This window comes from Perna viridis, chromosome 11, assembly GCF_037379345.1.
Source record: "Perna viridis isolate PV_CMFRI_1.1 ecotype Kerala chromosome 11, ASM3737934v1, whole genome shotgun sequence".
Taxonomy (NCBI): domain Eukaryota; kingdom Metazoa; phylum Mollusca; class Bivalvia; order Mytilida; family Mytilidae; genus Perna; species Perna viridis.
In genome coordinates this window covers 7,916,984-7,927,267 of record NC_142455.1, presented here as the reverse complement: position 1 = coordinate 7,927,267, position 10,284 = coordinate 7,916,984, and positions in this window count along the sequence as shown.

The following is a 10,284-nucleotide window of genomic DNA, read 5'->3' as shown; positions in this document are numbered from 1 at the left end:
AAAACCTCTGTAGTGATGACTTCAATCTTGTAGCAACATACCCTTGTTCCAGAAGCCTATTTGTTAGAGTTCTAGCGCGAAAAAATAATCAAGAATAATTTAAAATATTTAGATCCGGTACGCTGAATTATTATAGGATTAAACAGCTATCTTTGGTCGTTCAATTACTCTCTGTAAACAAACTGTACCGGTAAAATCAATGTGGATGTAATAAACTATTCTTACGACTACATTATTCCGTTTAGGTGGTTGCCACACTCTTTCAAACTACACAGCCGCCATATTGATTTCAAGTTTACTGGCGTTTATGCATGTATGATCGATCTGGCTAAGTTCATGCAAGTATGAACTTTCTGGCAAAGACGTTCTCGACCAATCAAAAACGGCTGTAAGCATGAAGAATCTTATGATAAGAATTATTTTGAGATAAAATGGTCTACCGTTTACATATCCTATCTCGCCCCTTCCAGCTATTGTCCCCTTTTTCAATGATTTTATAAACGTAAGAAAAATGTATTAGTGCGATGTTCTGCTATAGGCTGTTGCCCGACTCATATTAAAAAAAAGAGTAATCAAGGGAACCAAAGTTATAGCGGTAATCAAACGAATGTAATCCAGGAACAATTACAAGACATGGAAAACAGACATACACAACAAAGAACATAAAGTAACTAAAGTCATACATACAAAGTAACAAAAGCAAATGAGCAAATCGGACTCCACTAAAACTGGGAGCACGGAACAAAACAAGAACCGAAAATGCCCATATATTCAGTTGTATATCAACTATGAACAATAAATGAATTCTCATTCTTCTATTCAATCTGTAGCTGATACGTATTAATTTTGCTATGGAATACTGATCAATGTCAGTTTTTCAGTCGAAACAGAAAATTTCACAGTGAGCCTGATATAACACGATGTGTATGCTGTCAATATTTCAAAACCAATGTCTATCTGTTGATCTGTTGGTCATCGAGTGATTCTGATATTTAAATGTTTAGCTCAATAGGTCGAAATAGAAAAGTGCATAAATGATAATTGTTAAAGGAATATTTTTTGTTTGCCCCACAAGTTTTGTTTTGTTTTTGTTTTGTTTTTGTTTGTTTTTGTTTGTTTTTTTTGTGTGTTTGTTTGTTTTGTTTTGTTTTGGTTTTTTGTTTTGTTTTTGTTTTTGTTTTTGTCTTTTCTTGGTTTTGTTTTGTTGGTAGGGTTTTTTGTTTTGTCTTTGGTTTTGTATTGTGCTTTTCCGTGTTTTTGCTTGTTTGAAACTTTTTTTTTCTTTCAGGACGATTATATATTCTATCATTGTAATATAAGAAATATGCGACTTTTGTGGAAAGTTGTAGTTTTCCCTTCTTTGCTTATGTATTCATTAACTACATGCATGGACATCAATAGATTTTATGTCAACAAAAATAAAGCTTCACAGATGAATCCAACACAGTCGGAATATTTGGTATATTGTGTTATGCAATGTAATATGGACGAAAAATGTCATTCTGGTGGCTTTGATATAACACGTAATGAGTGTGCAACAAGTTCTGAATGCAAGTTGCAGGACATTCATACAGCAAACACTTTTGAATTGATCGACGATACAAGAGAAGGTAACACAAGTAATTTTGTAAATGCCTGAGCCAAGTACATATATTACTTATAACAGTTTTTATACATGAACTTAAGGAGGTAGACCTAGGGTAAGGGGGACAACTCTTGCTAATCAGTGGAACGTTTGTTTCAAATGAAAGCTTAAAAGACTTTTGTGAAATTGAATGTGATACAAACATATCACTGATTGAATGAGTTATGTCATTTACCCTAGGTCTACCACCTTAGTCAAGATTATAATGCAGGGTTTGTTGTCAGGATGAATTTTATTTAATATTATCGTTAACTGACTTTTCTCAAAATGTTTACAAATTAACCAGCATTTTTGTCAATATTTCGAGTGCAATTTTCACAACTTAATCCGATAGCTGTGTTAGAATGAAAAAAAAAAATGTATTCAAAGATTTGTAAACTTCCCCATGATTAAGTTGTACCTGATGTGAGTTACTTACTCAAACGGTGAATCGCCAGGAATTCCAAATAAAACTGATTTTCGAACGTTGTATAAAACTGTCTAACACAAAAAAAAAGAATACGAGTAACCAAAATACTACGTACAAAGCAACAAAAATAAATGAACAACTCGGACTCCACTAAAAAGTGGGAGCATGGATCAGATGAAAATACAGATTTAAGCGATACATTCAATGTTACTTTTTTCAAGATAATTTCTAAATTCCGGGGAAAGGGGGGTCATTTTCGATGTTATCGATGTCAAGTATGATTAGCATGAATAAGTAATAAAACGTATAGGTAGTTAATTGCAGATATGATATCTGTACAACAAATATATACTGAATATTACGTGTCAAAATCTGTATCACATGCTGTATCAACCTGAGACTCCCATATCACCCCAAGGGCCACCAGCCCACGGGTTGATATATGTCGAGGGTTGATGCAGCATGTGATACAGATTTTAACATGTCATGTTCATTTTATCATATATTATAACCATACTTCAAGTATGGTATGTGAAGGGTGGCGATATACGGTATGAGATATAGGTCTAGATGTGTAATATAGGGTATGCGAAAGAGTAATCAAGGGAACCAAGGTTACAGTAATCAAAAGAATAATCCAGGAACAAAGACTAGGCATGGGAAACAGTTATTACACAACAAAAAACATAAAGTAACTAAAATCATACATACAAAGTAACAAAAGCAAATGAGCAACTCAGACTTTACTAAAAACTGGGAGCATGGACCAAGTGCACCGGTAGGGTAGACGTCCTCATAAAAAGTCAAGTCCAGGGTAGACGAAAGAGGAAAGGAAAACTATGGCACGTTGAATAGATCAGTTTTCATGGCGCAGATGGATATACCGTAACGATCCATAAAACTTCTGTAGTGATGACTTCAATCTTGTGGCGATATATCCCTGTTCCAGAAGACTATTTGTTAGAATTCTAGCACGATACAAAAAGTCAGCGTAGTTTCGGCAATCTCTGACATAACGTATAAGTTGTGATATGAACACTCCTTACGCAGGTGTTGATGGGATGTTACCACAGATGAATGGAAAAATGACAATTCTGAATGAAAAGTCATCACGTTTGTCGCAAAGTTTGGACAATAGATTTCTTTTACCATCGATTTCTAAGTGTTGTTCAAGATATGAAGTGGACTTCACAGTGTCTGTAGTATCCTTTATCTCAAGATCTTTGGCGTAGATACGATGTATCAAATTTCCAAAACTAGGATATTCTAAAGATAATACGTATCCATATAGCGGAAATTGAGATTAAAGGATCTAGCTAAACGACATGCTTTCTTTCGGATCAGTTCAGCTATAAAGTCAGCCTCATAAGAGTGAAGGAATAGGTCAGCAAGTAGAGGAGCACAATTTGTTCCCACTGGAACATCTTCTTGTGTATATTAGGAAGATGATTTAGAATTATTTCTTACAAAGTATGAGGAATCTCTACCAAAACCTATATATTTGTATCTAGGTGTACCATCTTCCTTGGAAAATAACGATGTATAAAAGGTCTAGAGGTGTGATATAGGGTATGCGATGTAGGATAGACGTTATAGGGTTGAAACAAACACTTATAATGCACATACAAAAAAGTTATATTTTAATCTAAATATATGATAATTGTAGCTCCAAATTTATTTGAACGAGTTTATTGGCATGTGACAACATGCCATTAAAAGGACTTGCATATACTGAGATACAATGTAGGTTTTGTATAAAAATTTGTGAATAGGTAATTATTTCTAAGTAAAATGTATAAATAGGCATACACCACAGGGTTCCAAGCTTTCTTTATTTGTCTCTTAGTAAGTTCCATGTTAAACTTCTTGTATTGTATTGATTCTTTTGCCTTTTTGTATTGCAGAAAAAGAAAAATATTCTACATCAGAAAATGTATGGAAATCTATTTCCCCTTCTTGTATTTTACCGAATGAAACGGTAGTTTTTCAACTCAAGTCCTGTCAATATGCTAGTATTTCTTTTCATGATGACAAAGAATGGGCTTTTGATGTAAGAATTGGTATATCTAGAGGAAAAGCAACTAAAATACATCTATTCCATATGGATGAAGATTTCGTGTATTTTCATACTGAGAACTTAATACATTGTCAACTGTTCAAGACGTTCTGGATAACCTGGGATAACTCTATTGTTCTTTTTGGTGAAGGATCGATTGCTGGCGTAAACACATTTCTCATAGCATCTTGCAACACAAGCTGGTCAGATGTTAACCACATCAATATATGGACTCCCTATACAACTGCTGAATGGATTTTCAAAACGAAAGGTACTTGTATCTACATTTGTTCGTTTTAACAAACATGGAAACCGACAAACAAACTAAAAATGTTTTTAAGATACAGAGAAACTTGTCTAAACCGAACGTCTTCTGTACCTTAAAATTTATTCGCTTAAGAGAGGAGTTTAGTTTACCAGGGTTTAAATAACATTTTAATTGATATTTAAAGTGCCTGGTATAGATCAGTTTTTTTTTTATTTTTAAGGCATGGTTAAGATAGTTTTCCCGGAATTAAGGACACAGTTTAGACAGGTCATAGTGTATCTGTAATTATATTTAATACACTAAAGTGTATGTTTTGGCTTGCAATAAAGATGACTCGTATTCCAATAATGATGTTTCGTTATACAGAATGCAGACTTACCTAAGTATAATACTTAACCATCAGTAAGTTCTCATAAAAGATTGTATATTAAAACTGGGTTGTCTTTCTTGCTATTTATTTTAAGGACGAACAATAACGTACAACATTTAAGAATTGGCAATAATAAAAATTTTGTCTATTGAAAAAATAACATAAATTGTTCATGTGCATATTGTTTATTTTTCAATAGACAAACTTTTTATCATAGCCAAATCTTATAAATTAATTTAAAAACATATTTTATCTTTAAACATGAAAAAATAGCTCTGAATTTTACTGAATAGGGGCGTGTCAATATTTTTTATCCATTGATGTATAACAAACTTATTTTAAACAATCAGATTACAGCATTTATCTCAAATTAATTTATATTTAATTGGAATAAAAACAGGTTTAAAGAAATATCTGCAAAATAAAAAAAAAATATATATATATATATATATATATATATATATATATATATATATATATATATATATATATATATATATATATATATATATATATATATATAATCAAAATAAAACAAATTCAGGGTTGACAAAAGCAAAATATAAGGACATTTCACCAAATTTTAAAAAGTTATCAAATAATCCAACTATACTTTCCAGAAAGATGTCCATGATTAATTTGTAGTGTCAACAAAGCTATGGAGATTCTTGTATATGTGTACATAATGGAACGCTTAATTACAGCTTTACAATAAGAGAGACAAAAACTGTTTTCTTTCACTGTAAATATGTGCTTGAATGTAATTTTTACTTTTTAATGAGATACACATACAAGCTCCGAAACAGCATTTGACGTTCGAAATTCACTCTAGATGCTGCATCCAGCTCTCTCAGAAACTGCACGATGCAAGATTCTTGCAAAGGCGGGGAAAAAGTGAATGATTTTACTTGACGTTATCCGATTATGATACGACGTTTTATTTGAAAATTGTCCGCAAATTTTGAAAGGCCCGTCTACAGCGGTTAGTAAGAGATGAAACGAATGTCCTCCCCTGCGAGGAGCTTGATATGCGTTTATCAATATTTTTTTCTGTCTTGTATTATAAATACTTTTATGTATAATTTTTGTACATAATACATGTGCGTCATCGTAAATAATGTGTTAAAAATCATTTAGAACTATTTGGATAATTATAACAAAAATTGGGCCATATATATCATAATTGTATAGCTTCATACGCCATAATTTCAAATAAAGTTCAATGGAATAAAAATGACAGGTTCAAACTTATCTGAGGAAACATGCATTCGTTTGTTTGCATTCCAATATTTTCCGCGGTAGAGAATGAATATATAATGGTGTATCATTCTTTAATATTCTTTTATAATACAATGTAAACACTAATATTTTTAATTTCTACAGAATTGTTCTTGTATGAAATTGTATATTTTTATTTGAAAAATGAAGATTCTTACACCTTAATTTTCTGTTAAAATTATTTTTGCCTTAAATGTCGCTTCAAAGAGAAAAAAATCTTTCATTTAGAAACAAGTCGTTAAAAAACAAACCTTTAAAATGTGTGCCTTATTGTGAACCGCTAATAATAATAAACATACGATTTGTTTGAATGAGATGACAAAAATATCTATAAAAATGTGTTTTACATAAAATGAGTAAAAATGCAATTAAAAAAAACTTGAGAGAAAAATCGCCTCAAAAGAAATATATATTTTCTTAAGAGAAAGAGTGGGAACCATTTGATATCAAAACTATGTATAAATGTTGATTTACTCATTAACGCATGAAATCCTTTCTATTTATAGTAAGACTCCGATATGTAGACAATATTAGATAGAAATAGATTTATTGGTTATGGGATAGGCTTTGTTCGAATTGACATTCAAATGACTTTATTTTATCACTTTAAGAACTGTGCTTATGTTCATTTGTGCTAAGCTTTAAGCTTTACGATGTGCAGCCTTGATATAAATTTCTCGAACAATGAAATGTGCCTCAAGAACTTACTGACCCATAGTACAATAAAAAACAATAATCTTGCAAAGCATTGTTTCGTACTTCATACATATGAATAAAATTCACTTTGCGTCTGAGTTTCTTAAAACATCATAAACTCATAAAGAAATAATACTCGGAGATGTTCACTGATTCAGTTTTCACTTCTTTTAATTTTGTTGCGGTAAATACTTTGAAACAAAACACGAAAAGTGAACTAATAAAACCAAAGATGATGACAAGACATACAAAACAAATGAAAATAAAAACATTTATTTATTTTTATTTAAATAAAGGAATTTCAGCGGCTAATAACAATTTTAAAAAAAATTACGATAAATGTAACACAGCTTTAAGAATGCTTGACAGACAATGCAAGTACGGAAGAACATCAGTATATGAATGAGAAGGAAAAGAGATTGGAATTTGCCAATTTCCATGTTAGATAGAAATTCTCAATGACTAAAATTGTAAGTATAATTTCATAACTGCATGACGTTTCTAATTGCGAATATCATGAATTTGATGAACAGTTAACATCTTCCTGCTCTCAATAATTTGTGTAAATTTATTCGTATCATTAACAAGAAATAAGACTCCCCAGAATGATACCACTAATTGATTTTTAGTGCACTTCCTTACATTTATGCAATAACGATATTATATACATGTGTTTTATTATCATTCTCATTATTCGAAATATATATACATGTATGTTGTTTACGTATATACCTGTACCAAGATGTTGGTGTTAATAGAATAAAGGATGTAATATCTTTTATATGAATCTGATAAGTATACATGTGTATTGACTTTTGGGAGATTATAATGGAGTTTCATTTAAAAAGTTGACATGTGATCTCCTGGTGCAAAACTGCTTCCTCTTCACAGAAAACTTACTCATTTGACTTTTGAGTAATAATGAAAAAAGCTGTCATTGAAAATGAAAATCTACTCTTTCTGTAGACATTTACTACAAATAGCTTCAGGGATGATGTCTGCTTCAGGAATCGAAAATGTTTATTTTGTAGTTTCACGAAAGGCATAGGACGCTAACCACAGATGTGTATCTGCTCATAGTTTTAATGTACTCAGGTTTGGGTTTCTACCATATGTTTCATGTGTATTTCTCGTTTGATATCTATATGTATATGTGTTTTCAAAACTTACATTATTTTGAAAACATCATTTAAGAACATTATATGTATAAACATTGGTTTCGAATTTCTGTTTTTCTAATTTTTCATTTACCAGTAGTAAGATGTCATCTCTTCTGTTCGGAGTTTCTCTGTTTTTATGATGATAAAGAACATCAATCACCGCCGCAAAAATAAAGTTATTTCAGTCGCTTTAATTTTTCTTATCTGTATAATGTTGGATATGATATGAGCTAGTCGATAGATATCCTCGACAACCCGAGCTCTATCAGTTGCCATTAAAGCATGGGTTCTATTTACAACTTAATATTTCGATAATTTAAATTATGTTTCAACTATCACTGACATCATGAATGTGAACATTACTATCCCGTCTCAAACTCAAACAGTAACGCTTACCATTGATAACAAATATGTTAATGTATTCAATTTACAACGTACGGATGATCGATTCTAGTCAGTTGGTGTTTTAGACTTCCGAAGGAAGCTTACCGGATGGTATATTTAGTACATTCTTCAAATTTCGTGACGCTTATTGCAAATTTATGCTTGGTTTAAACGTTTATTTGTCACCTCTTTGATATGATAACTTATATTTTGCGCTGACAAAAAAGAAAAAAAGGAGTTGCCTCATGAAATTGAAAAATAATACATGTCGAAGAATAGAATGTTTTTTTTTCCAATAAAAAACAAGGTAAACAAAATAATTGTCCCAAAAGGTATCAAACAATACGACAAATTCCTATATATTTTTCTTTTGTGATTTAATCCTTTTACTGATGTTAAATCAATCATATTTTTTTCTGCCAGTAAGGCTGTTTTCTTTTTTTCTTTCAATCATTTTATTTTCATGTATTATATCGTTTTGCAGCATTGGGTTAACATAGAACTTCCTTTTACTTCTATTGTTTATTTTGAAAATTTCCCGATATTCCAGCTTCCTGGTCTCATCAACAGACGTCAATAACTTTACTGCCGACAAAAATAATATTGGATCCTTCTTCCTTATAAGTTTCGTGTCCTTTAAAAACAAATGATCCATAAAGAATGTCATTAACGATAAAGCAAGACAGAGCATCTAGCAAAGTCGTTTTAGAGGTTTGCTGTTGAATAGACTCGATTCTATATTTTGTTGATATTCATTGTTTGGTTTCTAAACAATATTTCTTACTTCTAAATTTTTTTTTCAAGTAATATTGCTTTCATTCAAATCTTTGTAGCTATCGATCTAAGGCGAACATGCAATGTAATAATACTATTTGAAACATTCTACGTGGAAACGATACAGTGTGATCTATGAATAATGTATTCCAATGGCATTATCTCTTCAACCCACCAAAAACGTCAAAACTCGCAAGAACTGTTTTCGGTTTTCACAGGGTCTTGATTATTCAAAAGACTTGTAATAAATGAAAACTGTGTTCTGTAGTATAAACTCATGGTAATTATTATCATTAATAGTGTCCTCAATGCTCACAATATCAAAAAATACATTTTAACAAATTGACAAATCAAAACACAATTATTGCAAAAAATGCACTAAAGAAAAACAAGAAGTAATCAAAAAAACAAAACAAAAAATACTTAAGTGATATTTACAATTCATATTTTTGTTAGAGAAGGGGTTATCCTACATGTTAATATGTTAAGCAATGTGAAATTATAAAATGAGCTTGAAGCGTTTGGACAAAAAAAATCAAACAGCATAACTGGCGAAAATAAATTAACAGCACATCTTAAATATATTTTGCAGAGCTAAACTTTGTGGACAATCTTTGAGTAAAACTTCAAGTCGGTTATCTAAATATAAATCACAAAACGGTTATTATTTCAATATGCCACATTTGTATTAAAATATATTAATAACAGAAATTATTTTAAAAAAATAGATCAGATACAGTTTCAATGATATTCACTATATTTTTGTCGTACTGTCATAATTATTCTTTGAAAACTTTCGGGGGGGGGGAATTAATTTAATTACAGGTGTTATTATATTCACAACTATTATTATTACTAGCATATGCTTTGTTCGCCAACGATTATATTAGAATATCTGACAGACTGGTCTGAAAATCCGACATAACACAAAAGTGTAACGCGTTCTAGTGTTCTTAAATTGTCATAATCGTTCTTCGGAATTCTTTTTTTATAGATGACCATGTTTTGTAATTAAATCTTGTCAGACCTCAGCGCCTTAAAACTTTAAAAATTTCGACTACTCACAATTAGGGTTCTTTAACAGGGTTACAAAGTCAACACTTCAAAAAGTGACATGATTGTAATCATGAATTCATGAACCGTTATCATCTTTTACTATCGATGTATCAATGTTCAATATGCAATTACAAAGAAAATAGGGCCAACTAATTCAGTAGCATTTTTTAAGTGAATCACTTTAGTGC